This window comes from Zingiber officinale, chromosome 3A (genome assembly GCF_018446385.1).
Source record: "Zingiber officinale cultivar Zhangliang chromosome 3A, Zo_v1.1, whole genome shotgun sequence".
Taxonomy (NCBI): Eukaryota; Viridiplantae; Streptophyta; class Magnoliopsida; order Zingiberales; family Zingiberaceae; genus Zingiber; species Zingiber officinale.
In genome coordinates, this window is record NC_055990.1 from 131,871,075 (window position 1) to 131,889,302 (window position 18,228).

General features: G+C 44.1%; 1 pseudogene; it reads right to left on the bottom strand.

Moving 5' to 3' along the window:
• The window catches only part of LOC122050672, an 89,192-nt pseudogene extending 80,878 nt beyond the window's left edge, over window positions 1–8,314 (bottom strand).
• Window positions 8,315–18,228: the final 9,914 nt, after the last annotated feature.

An 18,228-nucleotide genomic window follows, 5' to 3' on the forward strand; every position in this document is an offset into this window, starting at 1 on the left:
AGGCGCCTTGGACCATTGAAGGCGCCTTGGAGCTTTGATGAAGGCGCCTTCAGGTAAGGATAAGCAGCAGTCAGCGGAGGTTATCACAGCGCAGGAACAGGGATAAATTTTGGGGTTCAAGGCACCTTGACTGGCACTGGAGGCGCCTTGAACGTCCAATAAAAGGACATCTTGACCAGCAGCTTGAAATATCTTCTTCCAAGTGAACTGTCTGCTACAAGCTGCCTACGAGACGATCCCGAAGTGCTGTAACGACACCCCGACAACCCGGAGCTTCAGATTTAGTCCTTTGTTGTCGGTATAATCTTTTTACTGCTTTGAATTGTAATTAGTTTGTAATAGTTTTTACGAGCTTATAGTTGTTGCCCATGGAAAGCGATCAAGGATCGCGGGCCTTCGAGTAGGAGTCGATCAAGGCTCTGAACGAAGTAAATTCTCCTGTCTCTGTATGCTTGTTTTCTTTATTCCGCTGCGTTTTAACTCTTACGATTCTGATAATCGAACGAAATAGCCGCGAGCGCTATTCACCCCCCCTCTAGCGCGTCTCGATCCAACAGCGCCTTCAACCCATCCAAGGCGCCTTAAGCCTGCTCTTCGCGCCAGCTCAGGATTTTGAACCCGAGGCGCCTCCAAGTCCCATGGAGGCGCCTCGGACACTGTTCATCCGAGGTAAATCTTCGTTATTTTGTACCTGTAAGATATGTTAGTCCCAAACAACATCCTGCAACACAAGGTTAGCACAAAATAACAATATGGATAATAAAGAATGTTTAAGACAGTCTCTGGACTGTCCGGATCTGACTTCGGATTTCCGACCGGAAACCCTAGGTCGACCCGACGCCTACTGCTCCCTCTACGGGGAACGCGTCCTCACCTACTCCATTCATGAGATTTACCTGCTGCCAGTGCGATCCTCTAGATCGACTGGACTTTTGCTCAGCACTCGACGCTTCCGGACTTTCTGCTGGACATCCGCTTCCCGGCCAGTCCAGTCTTTCACCTGGTTCGCGACACCAGGACTTTCCACCTAGGGTTACCACCCCCTAGGACTTTTGTCTGAAGCCATTGACCTGCCAAGACTTTCCCATAGGGTTACCGCCCCCTATGACCTAGGTTTACCACCCCCTAGGGTTTATCCCTTTGCCTAACCGCAGCTAGGACTTTCCTGAAATCCTCAAGGAGACTTGTTAGAATACAAAACACCTTAACTTTGAATTCTTTTCCATTATCAAAACACGAGTTCGATCGTCGGATGCTTTCCGCACCAACAATCTCTCCCTTTTTGATTATGGCAATTCAAATTCAAAGTTAAGTAAACAAACGAATAGATAACCATTTAACACTGGAAAATTTGCTAATTATAGGTGAACACATTAACCAAAGCAAATTTGCTAAACTATATGCTCCCCCTTAGCTATTGCTCCCCCTTAACTGATGTTACCCTTTTATTATTGAATTTTGCTACTCTCCCCCTTTGCCATATATCAAAAATAATAGACTTTTGAATAACTTAGATACTTAACATTCAGTTCTTATTTATAGTTAAGTGAAAAAGATGTATCTTTTTGATAGATTTTAAAGGCTAGGAGAAAAGTAATCTTTGAGGGTAAATAAAAAGAACTCTGCAGGTATTTACAATGTTAGATTTCAAATTTAGCTAGGTTCAGCAAGGATTTGATCATTAAGTTTTTAGCTTAGATCTTTAGAAGTAGTAAACTTTAAGTTTGAACAAATATTTAAAGTTGGTTTAGGTTATTCATTAAAATTCAGTTGGACCTTAAGTCCAAGCATGAGTTATAATCAGTAGATTAATTTACTATGTATCAGAGCCCTAAAGATTAAAACATGCTTAAGCAAAAAACTAAGTGTCCTTTTACCAACTGTCTAACCTTTAGCTCCTTGCTGACTACCAATAGGGCAACATCTTTCACATGGTTAGTCAAGTCAAGTTGATTTGGTCCAGTTAGATTTGACTAGAGCTAGAAGACTCAACTTGATTAATGTATATTGCGTATTTAACGCTCAGACTCATATTGATGCACAGATATAAGCATTCTTGAGTCCAGGCTGTACCCTATGCATCTCACGCCGTTCTATGACTTTCAAACACAATCAAGGTAAACCTAGGTGTTTGTGAGATGCTCTGGCTTAAATCTAGGGGAACATGATTTCTAAGGAAAAACTTAAGCTAATTCCAGAATTTTGAAAAATCTAGGAAATTGGAAATTTTGAAAATTATTTTTCCTAGTATCTGAAAAATGATAAGTAAATCAAAAATTTTGAAAAATCTAGGAAATTGGGAATTTTGAAAATTATTTTTCCTAGAATTTGAAAAAATGATGAGTAAACTCAGGGTAGTACTAAACTTATCAAACTGACTAAGCATGCAAGTAAGTACATAACCCGTCAAGGAAATCTATGTCACGCCCCAGAGGAGTCCCCGTCCGAAGAAATTTCGGCAGCATCTCCCCTGTACGGCGGACAATCTGAAACTTTCTACATATCTCCATACCTCAGCCACATGCGGCTGGAATAATAACAATAAATATAGCACAACCACACAAACATCCACGCAGTTATATATAATCAAACAAAGCAGTAATACTCTGACTCGAAAACCACCCTACTCAACTACACTCGTAAAACTCAAATCCGACGAAACTCACCTCTTATGCCGACCCGGCAGGCATGTAGTAGAATAAGACCAAATAAAATCCATCGACATCACAATAATAAATACAACGTCCAAGTATCAAACAAATCAAGTCTAAACATAGACAAACGAGAAGAAAACTCAAAAGTCAATCAATCCTCGAGGTCTGCAGGGGATCTAGCACTACGTGCAGTGGGGACTAGCGACTGGAACTCCCTCCTGACAGCATCAACCTGAAAATAACAACAATGGAGGCGGGGTGAGTCCAACACTCAGCAGGTACAGTTGATATGCAAAGTAAAGAAATAACACCTAGCACTAATCATGCGTACAGTCTCTTGATAAAAATAAAGGTAAATGCAAACCGAAGAAGACAGGAGAGAATCTGTACTAACTAGGACCCGGTATAAGGACAAACAGTCCGAAAGGTATAAAAGACCTGTATGCATGTCAAACATAGGTATCCAAACAATATGCAGCATATAAATGCAGCAAACACAATCACAAACAATAAATGCATCATGCATATGATGCCAATGTCATGGTCACCCCTGACGCCAGTCAGCCAACTCACAACAAAAGTGGGACCAAGTGGGTAGGGCTGTGACAACCGTGCACTCAGCAACACTACTCCTGATGAGTGATCGAGTGGACGGGATGCTGTCGGAGTACATACGTACTCCTACCCCAAATCATAAATGGGGGAGCGCAATGCTCTCATCTCCCGGTACACTATGACGGGGAGGAATCTCTAACGTGCTACACGCTGCGTCACACTACCCCTGAGCGGATCAACGGAGCACCGGAAGAGTCAAACTGACGTGCTACCACGCTGTGTCACGCTACCCGTGAGCATCACAATGGAGCACCGAACAGTGATGAAAACTGGCAAAGTGCTCGACAATAATGGAGCAATCTATCGCACAGCATGCGATCATGCAAATGGTGCATGTCACTAAGCATGGTAATATACTAAACCAACCTCTGGACATATAGCAATGACCACCATAGTGAATAAATCATATCAAGATATACTGATCAATAAGGTATCAAACCTAGGTCCTGAACATGTGAAACATGGTTATATCACTACCCATGAGCATGATAGATCTGGTACAAGATCAATACGAGATGCAAACAAACAATCAATCAATCAGGTAACATGTATTGGGCAGTGATTAACCGAAACAAATAGGAAACACAATTAATGCAACATATTATTTTCATTACTAAGCATATCAAAGACAATAAGTCAAAAGTACCCGCCTCCGATAAGAAAAGTCCAAATCTGACTCCGAGATACTCGTCTCGCGTCAAAGTCCTGTGGCATCAAACATAATGTCTAGTTTAGCTAATTTATCATACAACCATTAGCCAAACTAAATTCTAATCCATCGTCCAACTAGGGTTAGCTTCATTAACCCTAATTACACCTTTAGATTTATTTCTAAACTTAAGTTAACAACTGTTACTAACACTACTAGAAATCATCTACAACGAAGACCACAACCCTAAACCTTACCTCAAGTTCCACAGCTTATTCAAGAACAAGAAGATGCTGGAATTAAAGAGTTACTGCCCCATTTAGGTTGATTGCTGCTGGAACAAAGGAATGCTGGAATGAGGGCTGCCGTTAAGGGCTGTTGGCTGCTGGAACTCCTCACTGTTCGGATCAAAAAGACCAAGAAATCAACTTCCAAACCACAACCAAATTTCCAAAATAACTTGAGCACTTTACCTCTTCCTTTACTGCCTGAAATGACCAAAAACCGGACAAAGCTGCCACTGGAAGCCCTAATGCCAGAAACTCAAGCCGATAACAAGGTGTTTTGCTGGCACTCACGGCTAGCCGACCGACGTTAGATCACAAGGGCAGTGGCGAGCGAAAGACACTGCAGGAGGGCAGTGTCAGTGATGGCTAGGGCAGAATGGGACGGCGGCGCTGCAAATCTAGGGCACAGCGTTGCCCTAGTCCGTAGGCGTCGACTGTGGCGCTGCTTTGTTGAGAACAAGCGGCGGCGGTTGGCCGTGATCCAGAGAGGAAGTCCGGCAATGGTTCGGCAAACCTGTGGCCGGCGCTCGAAGCTCCTGTGGCCAAGGAATCGGCGTCGGAAGGCAAAGAAGAAGAAAGAAAACAAAGAGGAGTGCTCGGCTTCTCCCTTGATCACATCTTAAACGCTTGGAGGAAGATGGAACCGTCGAGTGTGGTTAGGGCAAGGAGAATAGGCGCGTGTGGGTTCGGCGAAGAAGAGGAACGGAGGAAAAGAGAAATAAAGAAAAGAAATAAAAGAAAAATAAAGGAAAAAGTAAACTTTTCCTCACTTAAATGGGTAGCCAAAACAGGCTTTCCCGGAACCCAAATCTTATCCCCGTTAACTCGTTCATATGAGCTCCGAAAAATTCCCGAAAAATTTCCAAAAATTCTGGAAAATTCCCTTATTAATATTCGCCTATTTTCCAGTATTTTACATTCTCCCCCACTAATAAAAATTTGGTCCCCAAATTTCATTATCTACCATCAGCAAGTACTAACAACAGACAGAAAGTAAAAATGCTGAACAGTAAACTAAATCACATACCTCAAATGAAAAGATGGGGATATCGAGCTCAGATAGTATCCTCGAGCTCCCAAGTATCCTCCTCGTTCGAATGATGCTGCCATCTGACTTTAACCAGTCGGATAGTCTTGTTCCACAACTGACGCTCTTTCCGGTCGAGTATCCGTACCGGAACCTCCTCATATGTAATGTCAGGCTGAACTGGAACTGGAATATCTGCCAGCACATATGCATCGATACGTGAAATACATCGTGAACGCCTGACAGGGACGGTGGTAGTGCCAGTCGGTAAGCTACTACTCCGATCCTCTCCAAGATCTCGAAAGGGCCAATGTACCGCGGAGCTAGCTTACCTCTGAGGCCAAATCTCTTCACCCCTTTCGTGGGTGAAACTCGCAAAAATACATGGTCGCCAACAGAGAACTCTAGTGGTATGCGTCTCCGATCAGCGTAACTCTTCTGGCGGTCCTGCGCCTCTGACATCCTCCGTCTGATAGTACGGACCAACTCTGCATCCTGCTGAACTCTATGAGGTCCCAACAGCTGGGCCTCTCCAATCTCATCTCAGAGGACGGGTGTCCGACAAGATCTACCGTACAATGCCTCAAACGGTGCCATTTGGATAGCCGAATGAAAGCTATTGTTGTAGGCAAACTCTACCAACGGCAGATGGTCCTCCCAGCTGCCTCCGAAATCCATAACACATGATCTCAGCAGGTCCTCTAACGTCTGAATGGTCCGCTCTGACTGTCCATTTGTCTGTGGATGGAAAGCTGTACTGAAACGGAGCTGTGTACCCAAGGCCTGCTGCAGACTCTGCCAGAACCGAGACGTAAACCGTGGGTCTCTATCCGAAATGATACTCAACGGAACACCATGTAGTCTGATGATCTCCCGGCAATACAGATCTGCCAATCGATCCAGGGAATCAGTCCTCCGGATCGCTAAGAAGTGCGCTGATTTGGTTAATCGATCAACGATTACCCAAATCGCGTCATGACCTCGTCGTGTCCTCGGCAACCCTACCACAAAGTCCATGGTAATGTGATCCCACTTCCACTCAGGAATAGGAATCCGCTGAAGTAATCTTGCAGGTCTCTGGTGTTCAGCCTTCACCTGCTGACAAACAAGACACCTAGCTACGAAATCCGCGATGTCTTTCTTCATGCCGTTCCACCAATAGGAACGCCTCAAGTCTCGATACATACGGGTCCCGCCTGGATGGATCGCAAATCGAGAACGGTGTGCCTCCTGAAGTAGCTCCTGTAAGACCGGATGAGACTGAGGTACGCATAATCTGCCTCGGAAGAATATAATACCCTCCTCGTCTCGTGTAAACTCGGTCTGCTGCCCGGAAGCTATCTGCTAATATACATCCTAGGGCTCTCGGATCCTCGTCCCGATCACTGAGCAACCATGGTAACAAGAATACCTTGCTCTGTCCTCTGCTCCTCAAGATCTAACTCAGAAACTCTGAAAGTGACTGAAGTCCGGTGGCAAGCCAAAGTCCCTCTGGACTTCCTGCTTAGTGCATCTGCAACCACATTAGCTTTCCCCGGGTGGTAGCTAATGGTACAATCGTAGTCCTTCAGGAACTCTATCCATCTCCTCTGTCGAAGATTAAGCTCCTTCTGAGTGAAAATATATTCGAAACTCTTATGATCAGTGAGAATCTCAAATGTGATACCGTATAAATGATGTCGCCATAGCTTCAGAGCAAAGATGATGGCAGCTAACTCCAGGTCATGAACTGGGTAATTCTTCTCATGCTCCTTTAGCTGACGAGAAGCATAAGAGACTACTCTGCCGTGCTGCATCAGAACAGCGTCCAAACCCTGAAGAGATGCATCGGTGTAAAGTACAAATCCGTCCTCTCTAGAAGGTAAAATCAAAACTGGAGCCGACACTAATCTCCGCTTCAGCTCCTGAAAGCTGGTCTCGCAATTCTCGGACCATATGAACTTCACGCCTTTCCGGGTAAGACGTGTTAGTGGCATAGCAATACGTGAGAAGCCCTTGACAAAACGTCGGTAATATCCGGCCAATCCCAGAAAACTGCGGATCTCCTGAACTGACTTCGGCTGCTCCCAACCGGTGATAGCCTCGATCTTCTGAGGATCAACTGAAATACCTCTGCTAGAAACCACGTGTTCCAGAAAACCAACTGAGGATAGCCAGAATGCACACTTGCTGAACTTCGCGTACAACTGATGTCGTCGAAGAATCTCCAAGACTGTGCGAAGATGCTGTGCATGCTCCTCCTCGGAACGAGAGTAGACCAATATGTCATCAATGAAAATGATAACAAACTGATCCAGATACTCCAGAAAGATGCAGTTCATCAAGTCCATAAACACCGCTGGAGCATTGGTAAGCCCAAATGGCATTACCAAAAATTCATAATGACCATATCTGGTACGGAAAGCTGTCTTCTGGATATCAGAATCTCTGACTCTCAACTGATGATATCCGGATCACAGATCAATCTTAGAATACACTGATGTACCTCTGAGCTGATCAAACAAATCCTCGATCCGTGGTAATGGATATTTATTTCTGATGGTCACTGCATTCAGCTGCCTGTAGTCAATATACAACCTCATAGTACCATCCTTTTTCTTGACAAACAGAACTGGAGAACCCCATGGTGAAACACTAGGGTGAATAAATCCCCTGTCTAAAAGCTCCTGGAGTTGAACCTTCAGCTCGTTCAACTCTTTTGGTGCCATACGATACTGAGCTTTTGATGTCGGCGCGGTTCCCAGAATCAGCTCAATAGCGAACTCCACTTGCCTTCTGGGAGGCAAACCTGGCAGCTCCTCTGGAAATACATCTGGGTACTCCCGGACTACAGGAACATCGGAGAGCTGCGAACTACTACTGTCCTCAGTACTGATCAACGATAACAAAAAACCATGCAGCTACTGAGCCTGAATCGCCGAAATAATCGAGATATCGTCGTCTCGATGCCGGTGAAACTCCACGAGGTTGGTTCGAGGTGGAAGGTGACCACCCTCGTATGGGAATCAACGGTAGCATGATAAACTGACAGCCAATCCATGCGAAGTATGACATCAAACTCGACCATCTCCAATACTAGAAGATCTACCGTAAGTATCATGTTGCCAAAGTCTAATGGCAACCTCTGATCTCCTGGGTGACTTCTAAAGTATCACCGGACGGTAGCGAGACAGTCAATCGCTGGGGTCTGCAAGTGGGTAATCTACCAATCTCCCGCATAAAGGTACGGGATATAAAAGAGTGCGAACTACCAATATCAATCATATCAGCGGAAAATGCATAAATGGAAATCATACCGGAAAACGGATCCGTCGGCTCGCATCCTCCCTGGTAATCGCATGAACTCGTCCATCTGGCGGAGGAGGAGGAGGTGCCGCGATCGGGCGTAAGCTCGCCATTCTTGGACTATGTGCAGATAAGACCGAGAGGATGGGGACGATATCATTGGTGGGGACCGAGTATGGTACGAGTCGGATAATAAGGTCTCGAAACAAAACTACAGGGTGCTGGCACCGAGTACTCTGTCCAAGCATGCCAAATCGCTGCTTCTTGAGGGCTGCCTCCCGTGAGGGTGTGAATCTCCGCCCTCCTCGTCGAGACACCGATCGACTAGGCTGTCCCTCTGCTCGACCCTCAGGAGTGTGCCTTGAGCCTTGGTGACAATCTCGGCTCTGGTGCCCGGCGGTTTGCAATAAAAGCAAACTAACTGTCCCAGTGAAGTGATGTGGTCTCTGGAACCACATCGGAAACATCAGATATCGTTGGTGGGTATTTCGATCCTGCCGAGGAGACCGGAAGCGTCCGAGGAAGATCACGACTTCGAGGCCTACGAAACCCGGAAGAACTACGACCGATCGTCGCGACTACTCGATGTTGTCACGCCGCGTGTCTGCTGGACCTACGATGTCGGACCCGTATGCTTTCTTTTCATGTCGGATACTGTCTGCCGAGCTAACTCTATCATCAAAGCTCGATTCAATGCATCGAGTAAGATGTAATCCCTAATCCGCAAGTCGTATATGAGATAACCATCCAATCCAGATAAATCATGCGAGTTACATCCTCCGCAACTAACTCGACAAAAGCTGAGCCACCGGAGGAATTCAGATTATACTCGGTCGGCGATTATTACGCCTCGACTCATAAAATCTGTCGAGCCATCCGATAGGACGGTGGAAAGAAACGACTCTCAAAAGCCTCTGAACCTGGTCCATGTGACGTTGCGCTCACCAATAATAGAACGCTGAGTAACCCACCAGGCATTAGCTTCATCCCGTAAATGGTAAGCAGCCAGCTCTGCTTTCTCCCACTCGGAGCAAGCCATATAGAAGAAAGTCTGCTCCATAGTCTCTATCCATGACAGAGCCATACTCGGATCGAGATCTCCGCGGAAAAGAGTGAAACGAGTCTTCATCGACTCAGCCAGTGCAATATCAGTGAGCTGTGTCGGGACGGCTGCAGGAACTGGCGGAAACACTGGAGCTGATACTACAGGTGGTACCGCGGAATAAACCGGAGGAGGAACTCCCGGTGCTGCTGTATATACCGGAGCATAAGCCGTCGGTGGTACTGCCTGGGGAACAAAAGTGGTGGCAGCTGGAGGTACGGTAGGTAATGGTACCGGATATGGTGCAGCTGCTGCTACTGTAGGCACTGGTGTCGGGTACACTGTAGGTCCAGGTGGCGGTGGTGCCGAGTACGTCGTAGGCTGCTCTGGAGCAAATGTCGGGTACGCCAATGGTACACCTGATGGTACCGTAAATACGGTAGGAGTGGATACCGTCGGTGTGGCCAAAGTAGGTATCTCTACAGGAGCTATCGGGATTTGAGAGCCCGATGCTCCCGCTGTATCCTGAGTCTGTCCCTGACTGACAAGCTCACTAACAGTGGGCATCTCTGGCATATCCAGAGATCCCGTGGTCCTCGCACGTGGTCGTTCAGCACCACGTCTCGCAGCAATACGAGTAGATCGTCTCATATCTGTTAAATTAAATTACAGATATCAATACCAATATAACAAACATAAAATAACAACATACCTATTTGCCGTCTGGAGATGTTCCGTCGCTGTCCAGTCCCCAATTTGACCTCAAAATTCCGAACGTACATATCGCCGGAAATCCAAATAAATCCGAAACGGAAATCCAAAACATAACCATATCGAAAATCCGATAATGCCCAGTTTGACTCGCAAACCTGGCTAACCCAAATATCCAGAATACCAACAACAGGTATCCGATAAATCTCCAGAACACCAAAAGCAGGTATCATAACCCGCTCTGATACCAAATAAATTAGTATCAGATAAATCCCGAAAATCCAAAATACGAAACAAAAGATCTTAAAACTTGGCTCTGATACCACTAAATTGTCACGCCCCAGAGGAGTCCCTATCCGAAGAAATTTCGGCAGCATCTCCCCTGTACGGCGGACAATCTGAAACTTTCTACATATCTCCATACCTCAGCCACATGCGGCTGGAATAATAACAATAAATATAACACAACCACACAAACATCCACGCAGTTATATATAATCAAACAAAGCAGTAATACTCTGACTCGAAAACCACCCTACTCAACTACACTCGTAAAACTCAAATCCGACGAAACTCACCTCTTATGCCGACCCGGCAGGCATGTAGTAGAATAAGACCAAATAAAATCCATCGACATCACAATAATAAATACAACGTCCAAGTATCAAACAAATCAAGTCTAAACATAGACAAACGAGAAGAAAACTCAAAAGTCAATCAATCCTCGAGGTCTGCAGGGGATCTAGCACTACGTGCAGTGGGGACTAGCGACTGGAACTCCCTCCTGACAGCATCAACCTGAAAATAACAACAATGGAGACGGGGTGAGTCCAACACTCAGCAGGTACAGTTGATATGCAAAGTAAAGAAATAACACCTAGCACTAATCATGCGTACAGTCTCTTGATAAAAATAAAGGTAAATGCAAACCGAAGAAGACAGGAGAGAATCTGTACTAACTAGGACCCGGTATAAGGACAAACAGTCCGAAAGGTATAGAAGACTTGTATGCATGTCAAACATAGGTATCCAAACAATATGCAACATATAAATGCAGCAAACATAATCACAAACAATAAATGCATCATGCATATGATGCCAATGTCATGGTCACCCCTGACGCCAGTCAGCCAACTCATAACAAAAGTGGGACCAAGTGGGTAGGGCTGTGACGACCGTGCACTCTACTCGATGAGTGATCGAGTGGACGGGATGCTGTCGGAGTACATACGTACTCCTACCCCAAATCATAAATGGGGGAGCGCAATGCTCTCATCTCCCGGTACGCTATGACGGGGAGGAATCTCTAACGTGCTACACGCTGCGTCACACTACCCCTGAGCGGATCAACGGAGCACCGGAAGAGTCAAACTGACGTGCTACCACGCTGTGTCACGCTACCCGTGAGCATCACAACGGAGCACCGAACAGTGATGAAAACTGGCAAAGTGCTCGACAATAATGGAGCAATCTATCGCACAGCATGCGATCATGCAAATGGTGCATGTCAGTAAGCATGGTAATATACTAAACCAACCTCTGGACATATAGCAATGACCACCATAGTGAATAAATCATATCAAGATATACTGATCAATAAGGTATCAAACCTAGGTCCTGAACATGTGAAACATGGTTATATCACTACCCATGAGCATGATAGATCTGGTACAAGATCAATACGAGATGCAAACAAACAATCAATCAATCAGGTAACATGTATTGGGCAGTGATTAACCGAAACAAATAGGAAACACAATTAATGCAACATATTATTTTCATTACTAAGCATATCAAAGACAATAAGTCAAAAGTACCCGCCTCCGATAAGAAAAAGTCCAAATCTGACTCCGAGATACTCGTCTCGCGTCAAAGTCCTGTGGCATCAAACATAATGTCTAGTTTAGCTAATTTATCATACAACCATTAGCCAAACTAAATTCTAATCCATCGTCCAACTAGGGTTAGCTTCATTAACCCTAATTACACCTTTAGATTTATTTCTAAACTTAAGTTAACAACTTTTACTAACACTACTAGAAATCATCTACAACGAAGACCACAACCCTAAACCTTACCTCAAGTTCCACAGCTTATTCAAGAACAAGAAGATGCTGGAATTAAAGAGTTACTGCCCCATTTAGGTTGATTGCTGCTGGAACAAAGGAATGCTAGAATGAGGGCTGCCGTTAAGGGCTGTTGGCTGCTGGAACTCCTCACTGTTCGGATCAAAAAGACCAAGAAATCAACTTCCAAACCACAAGCAAATTTCCAAAATAACTTGAGCACTTTACCTCTTCCTTTACTGCCTGAAATGACCAAAAACCGGACAAAGCTGCCACTGGAAGCCCTAATGCCAGAAACTCAAGCCGATAACAAGGTGTTTTACTGGCACTCACGGCTAGCCGACCGACGCTAGATCACAAGGGCAGTGGTGAGCGAAAGACACTACAGGAGGGCAGTGTCAGTGATGGCTAGGGCAGAATGGGACGGCGACGCTGTAAATCTAGGGCACAGCGTTGCCCTAGTCCGTAGGCGTCGATTGTGGCATTGCTTTGCTGAGAACAAGCGGCCGGCGGTGTGCGGCTCGGGAGAAAATATGAAGAGGAAGATGGCCGGCGTCAGTGGGTAGAGATCAGATTTCCGGCGAGCCCCTGTTGGCCGTGATCCAGAGAGGAAGACCGGCAATGGTTCGGCAAACCTGTGGCCAGCGCTCGAAGCTCCTGTGGCCAAGGAATCGGCGTCGGAAGGCAAAGAAGAAGAAAGAAAACAAAGAGGAGTGCTCGGCTTCTCCCTTGATCACATCTTAAACGCTCGGAGGAAGATGGAACCGTCGAGTGTGGTTAGGGCAAGGAGAATAGGCGCGTGTGGGTTCGACGAAGAAGAGGAACGGAGGAAAAGAGAAATAAAGAAAAGAAATAAAAGAAAAATAAAGGAAAAAGTAAACTTTTCCTCACTTAAATGGGTAGCCAAAACAGGCTTTCCCGGAACCCAAATCTTATCCCCGTTAACTCGTCCATACGAGCTCCAAAAAATTCCCGAAAAATTTCCAAAAATTTCGGAAAATTCCCTTATTAATATTCGCCTATTTTTCGGTATTTTACAATCTAACAAAATGAATAGGTAGTGCAGGTGTTCATAGTACAATGCATAAAATAGTCATATCAACTAGCGGGATCATCCATGTGAGGAGCATCAGCTGGAAGGTCATTAGTGGAAGGTGGTCCATGGGGATGCTCGGGTGTTGGCTGACCCAGACGTCGTATCTCATCACGAAGGGACATAAATCCGGCAGCCATCTCGGATCGAATAGAGAGAACTATCCGTCATGTCTGGATGGACTCGACCTCGAGTCGAGCAAGTCTGTCCTCGATGGAGAGTGATGTAGATGTCGAAGGTCCAGCTGAGGTGGATGGTCTGGCAGACGGGGAAGGATCTGAGAAAAGAGCCTCAGCTAAGAAATCAGCCCACTCCTCTCCCTCGCCTGGTATATCCTCGGCTGCTGGAGCGATAGGGGCAGCTGCTGGCCGTGGTCGTCCTGTCCAGGCTAGAACTCCATCAGCTGTGATATCAGCACCGGCTAGTCTACAATTACGAGATCCTAGCTCGTCATATATAGTAAGAGGAATGACTGTTCCCCTGGTCACATCTATACCCTCTATAGTCGAAAAGAAGCGTGTCAAAATATGACAATAGGGCATGTGTACTGTCTTGGAGGTGACTGTCCTGTTGGTGCAGGAAGCATCCGACGATCGAACCTAAGTTTTGATAATGGCAAAGAGATTCAAAGTTAAGATTCTCTGTTATCTAACATGTTGAATGAGTGTTTCTGGAAAGTCCTAACTGCGGTTAGGCAGGGGAAAATCCTAAGGGGGGTAACCTTAGGTCCTAGGGGGTGGTAACCCTAGGTTAAGGAAAATCCTAAGGGGGGATAACCTTAGGTCCTAGGGGGTGGTAACCCTAGGTGAAGGAAAATCCTAAGGGGGGGTAACTTTAGGTCCTAGGGGGTGGTAACCCTAGGTTAAGGAAAATCCTAAGGGGGGATAACCTTAGGTCCTAGGGGGTGGTAACCCTAGGTGAAGGAAAATCCTAAGGGGGGGGTAACCTTAGGTCCTAGGGGGCGGTAACCCTAGGTGGAGGGAAACCCTAAGGAGCAGCAACCTTAGGTCCTAGGGGGTGGTAACCCTAGGTGGAGGAAAACCCTAAGGGGTGGCAACCTTAGGTCCTAGGGGGTGGTAACCCTAAGTGGAGAAAAACCCCTAGGGGGCGGTAACCTTAGGTCCTAGGGGGTGGTAACCCTAGGCGGAAAGTCCAGTCAGTCTGGAGGACCGGACTGGCATTAGGTAATCTCTCTTGAGGGGAGTAGGTGAGGACGCGTTCCCCGCAGAGGGAACTGTAGGCGTCGGGTCGACCTAGGGTTTCCGGTTGGAAACCCGAAGTCAGACTCGGACAGTCTGGAGACTGTCTATACTTCATTTATCATATTTATTGTGCTAACTTTGTGTTGCAGGATAGTGTTTGGGACTAACGTATCTTGCAGGTGCAAAGGAGCAACCTAAAGCCTCGGATGAACAGTGTCCGAGGCGCCTCCATGGAGCTTGGAGGTGCCTCGGGTGCAAAGGATGAGCTGGCTGTGAAGAACCATTGGAGGCGCCTTGAAGAAGGCAGAAGGCACCTTGGAAGGCGCCTTGAGTGAGGTTTAAGGCGCCTTGAATGGATGAAGTTCGACCAGATCAGATTTGATCCACGCGGAAGACCAAGCAGCATGGAGGCGCCTTGAACAGCCTTCAAGGCGCCTTGAACACCCTTTATAAGGGGGTTTCGACCAACACTTCAGAACAACGAATATCAAGTGATCTCTCATCAACGTGCTGCTCCAAAAGACACTCCGAAGTGCTGCTACAAGTGCCCGACGACCTGAAGCTTCAGATTTAGCATTTCTTGTTGTCGGTATAATACTTATAGCTTTTAATTGTACTCATAATTGTAATCTTTTAACGAGCTTATAGTTGTTGCCCACCGGAAGCGATCAAGGATCGCGGGCCTTCGAGTAGGAGTCGTCACAGGCTCCGAACGAAGTAAATCTCTGTGTCCTTCTGTTTGTGTTTGTTTGTTTTTAATTCTGCTGCTTTAATCACTCTAACGCTGTTTTCGATTCCGATACGTACAAAATAGCCACGAGCGCTATTCACCCCCCTCTAGCGTGTCTCGATCCAACAATTGGTATCAGAGCGGGGTCGCTTCGAATAGGTGAAACCACCATTCAAGCATTTCTTTTGTGGCTTTTTCGTCTTTATAGCCTTTCATTTTTTTTCCCTCCAAAATTATTTTCGAAAAATTCATTTTCATCCTTTCACGGTTTATTAGTATTGATAAAATATTGAATTTGGCAAAATTTGAAATAATATTTTTTAAAAATATTTTTAATAATATTTTATTATTATTTTATTATTTTTTTCTCGAAACTTGTGAACTTCTATTTCTATCCTTCCATACCGCACTGCTAATCCAGGATCAAGTCCTGGTACATTTTTTTTGCTATTTTTTGTGTGCAAGGTTCTTTTAAAATGGCATTCCAAGAAGGATTCTGCACCGTCCGACCGCCGCTCTTTTCTGGCGAGAACTTTGGATATTGGAAGAACCGGATGGAATACCACCTCAAGACGCAAGTCGAGATGTGGATCATCATCCAGACCAGACTCGAACTTCCACGTGATGTCACCGGAAAACTTATCTCATGCATCAACTGGGATTCTAGCACAATGAGAAAAGTCGAAGCCGATGCCAAAGCGACCTGCATGCTACAATGCGGCCTAACCGATGAAGAACTGAACCGCATCGGCCCCTTTGCAAGTGCAAAAGAGTTGTGGCAAAAATTGATTGAGCTACACGAAGGTACTTCCGACGCTCAAGTAAGTAAGCATAATTTAATAAATGATTTATTTGAATTAGATGAGCAGAAAAATACTACTTCGGCCGAGGAAGGTATTACGATGGTTGCAGGTACAAGTAAGACAGAGGAAAAGATGTTGAAGGCGATATGGTCCGAGTCTTCAGATGAATCCGGGTCCGACGAAGAAGAACCGACGAGCTTCCTTGCTTTACCAGTACTAGCAACTGTGGTGGAAACTGAGTCTGAGTCCGAATCCGAAACCGAGAGCGAGTCGGACACCGAGTCCGAGCAAAGCCACGGATCCGCATCCGTTTCCGAAGGACCGAACCCCACTGTAAGTTCACTACTTGCAGAATTTTAATTAGATAACTTGCATGAATTATTACCTTACTTAGTAAAAAAGTTGGCTAAATCCAACGTCCGGGTTAAGTCGCTCCAAAAGGAGGTAACAACCCTTAAGGAAGCGACTGACTCGAGCTCTTTAACTGAGTCAGTTCAAATTGGAAGTTCAACTCAAGTCCAACAACTTGAGGAAGAAAATTCCAATTTGAAAGCTCAAATTAAAGAACTCAAGGACACGTTGGAACGGTTCACCTTGGGCTCCAAGAATCTGGATCTGATTCTTAGAAAACAGCGAGCCGTTTACAACAAAACTGGACTTGGATTTAAAACTAAAATAAAATACAAATCATATTTATCGCTAGTTAATAGAAATAATAGAAAAATTCTCCAAGCATGGGTGCCAAAATCCAACTTGGTTAATCAAGTTAGAACTGGTCACTATTGGGTCCCCAAGGATCAAGTCTATTACCTTGATAGACCATATCGAGGCTATGATCCAGGGGGAGCTAATAGAAAAACAATATTAAGAACATAATTCAAATTAATATTCAAATTAAATTTGAAATTAAATTCAAAATTAAATTCAAAATTCAAAATTAAATTCAAAATCCAAAATTCAATTAAAAATTTGAAATTAAATTAAATTCGAAATTAAATTCGAAATTAATTCAAAATTAAAAGTAAATTTCAACTTAAGTTAAATAAAAATAGATGGAGGATCCAGACTCGCTGGCACCCCCAACTGAACTACCCGACAGGGTAACTGAACCTAATCTACCCGAAATGGGTAAAACAAGAGTAGATTACCCGGCAGGGTAATTAAGGTTAGATCAAAACGGGCTAGGTTTAACTTGACCCACAGTACTGGTGAAGTTTTTGGATGATAGTACGTTAGGGAAGCTTGGGCATCGCATGTCTAGGAAGATATGGCTTCGACCTGGTGCATTTGGCCAAGTGGAACTGACCGAAGCTACCCTTAAATGGATCCTAACTAGTTAGACCAAAGTTTAGTATTAAGTTCAATGGGTAGGATTATTTGGAAAACCTCGAAGGCATGGTTACTTTAATGAGTTCCTTATGACTCACCATAGCCCAGAAGTTTATCCAAAGAATGCTTACTTGTTGAACCCAAAGCTAAACCTGAATCTAACACAAAGTTAAACTAAACCCTTAAATTGAACCTCAATTCATCTCACAGAAATTATAGGATTCCCTGATTGAAAATTTAGATGGGTGAGATGACTAAGGAATTTTAAAAATTCAAACTGATAATTATTTAAATATATATATATATATATATATATATATATATATATATATATATATATATATATATATATCTAAAACTTAATTTCAAAATCATTTTTAAAATTATTTTAAAATCTTTTCAAAATTATTTTAAAAATCTTTTAAACTTAATTTCAAAATTATTTTCAAAATCATTTTAAAAATCTTTTAAAACTTCATTTCAAAATTATTTGAAAAATCTTTTAAAATCATTTTTAAAATCTTTTCAAAATTATTTTTAAAATCTTTTAAACTTAATTTCAAAATTATTTTCAAAATCATTTTAAAAATCTTTTAAACTTAATTTCAAAATCATTTTAAAAATCTTTTAAAACTTCATTTCAAAATTATTTTAAAAATCTTTTAAAATAATTTTCAAAATCTTTTCAAAATTATTTTAAAAATCTTTTAAACTTAATTTCAAAATTATTTTCAA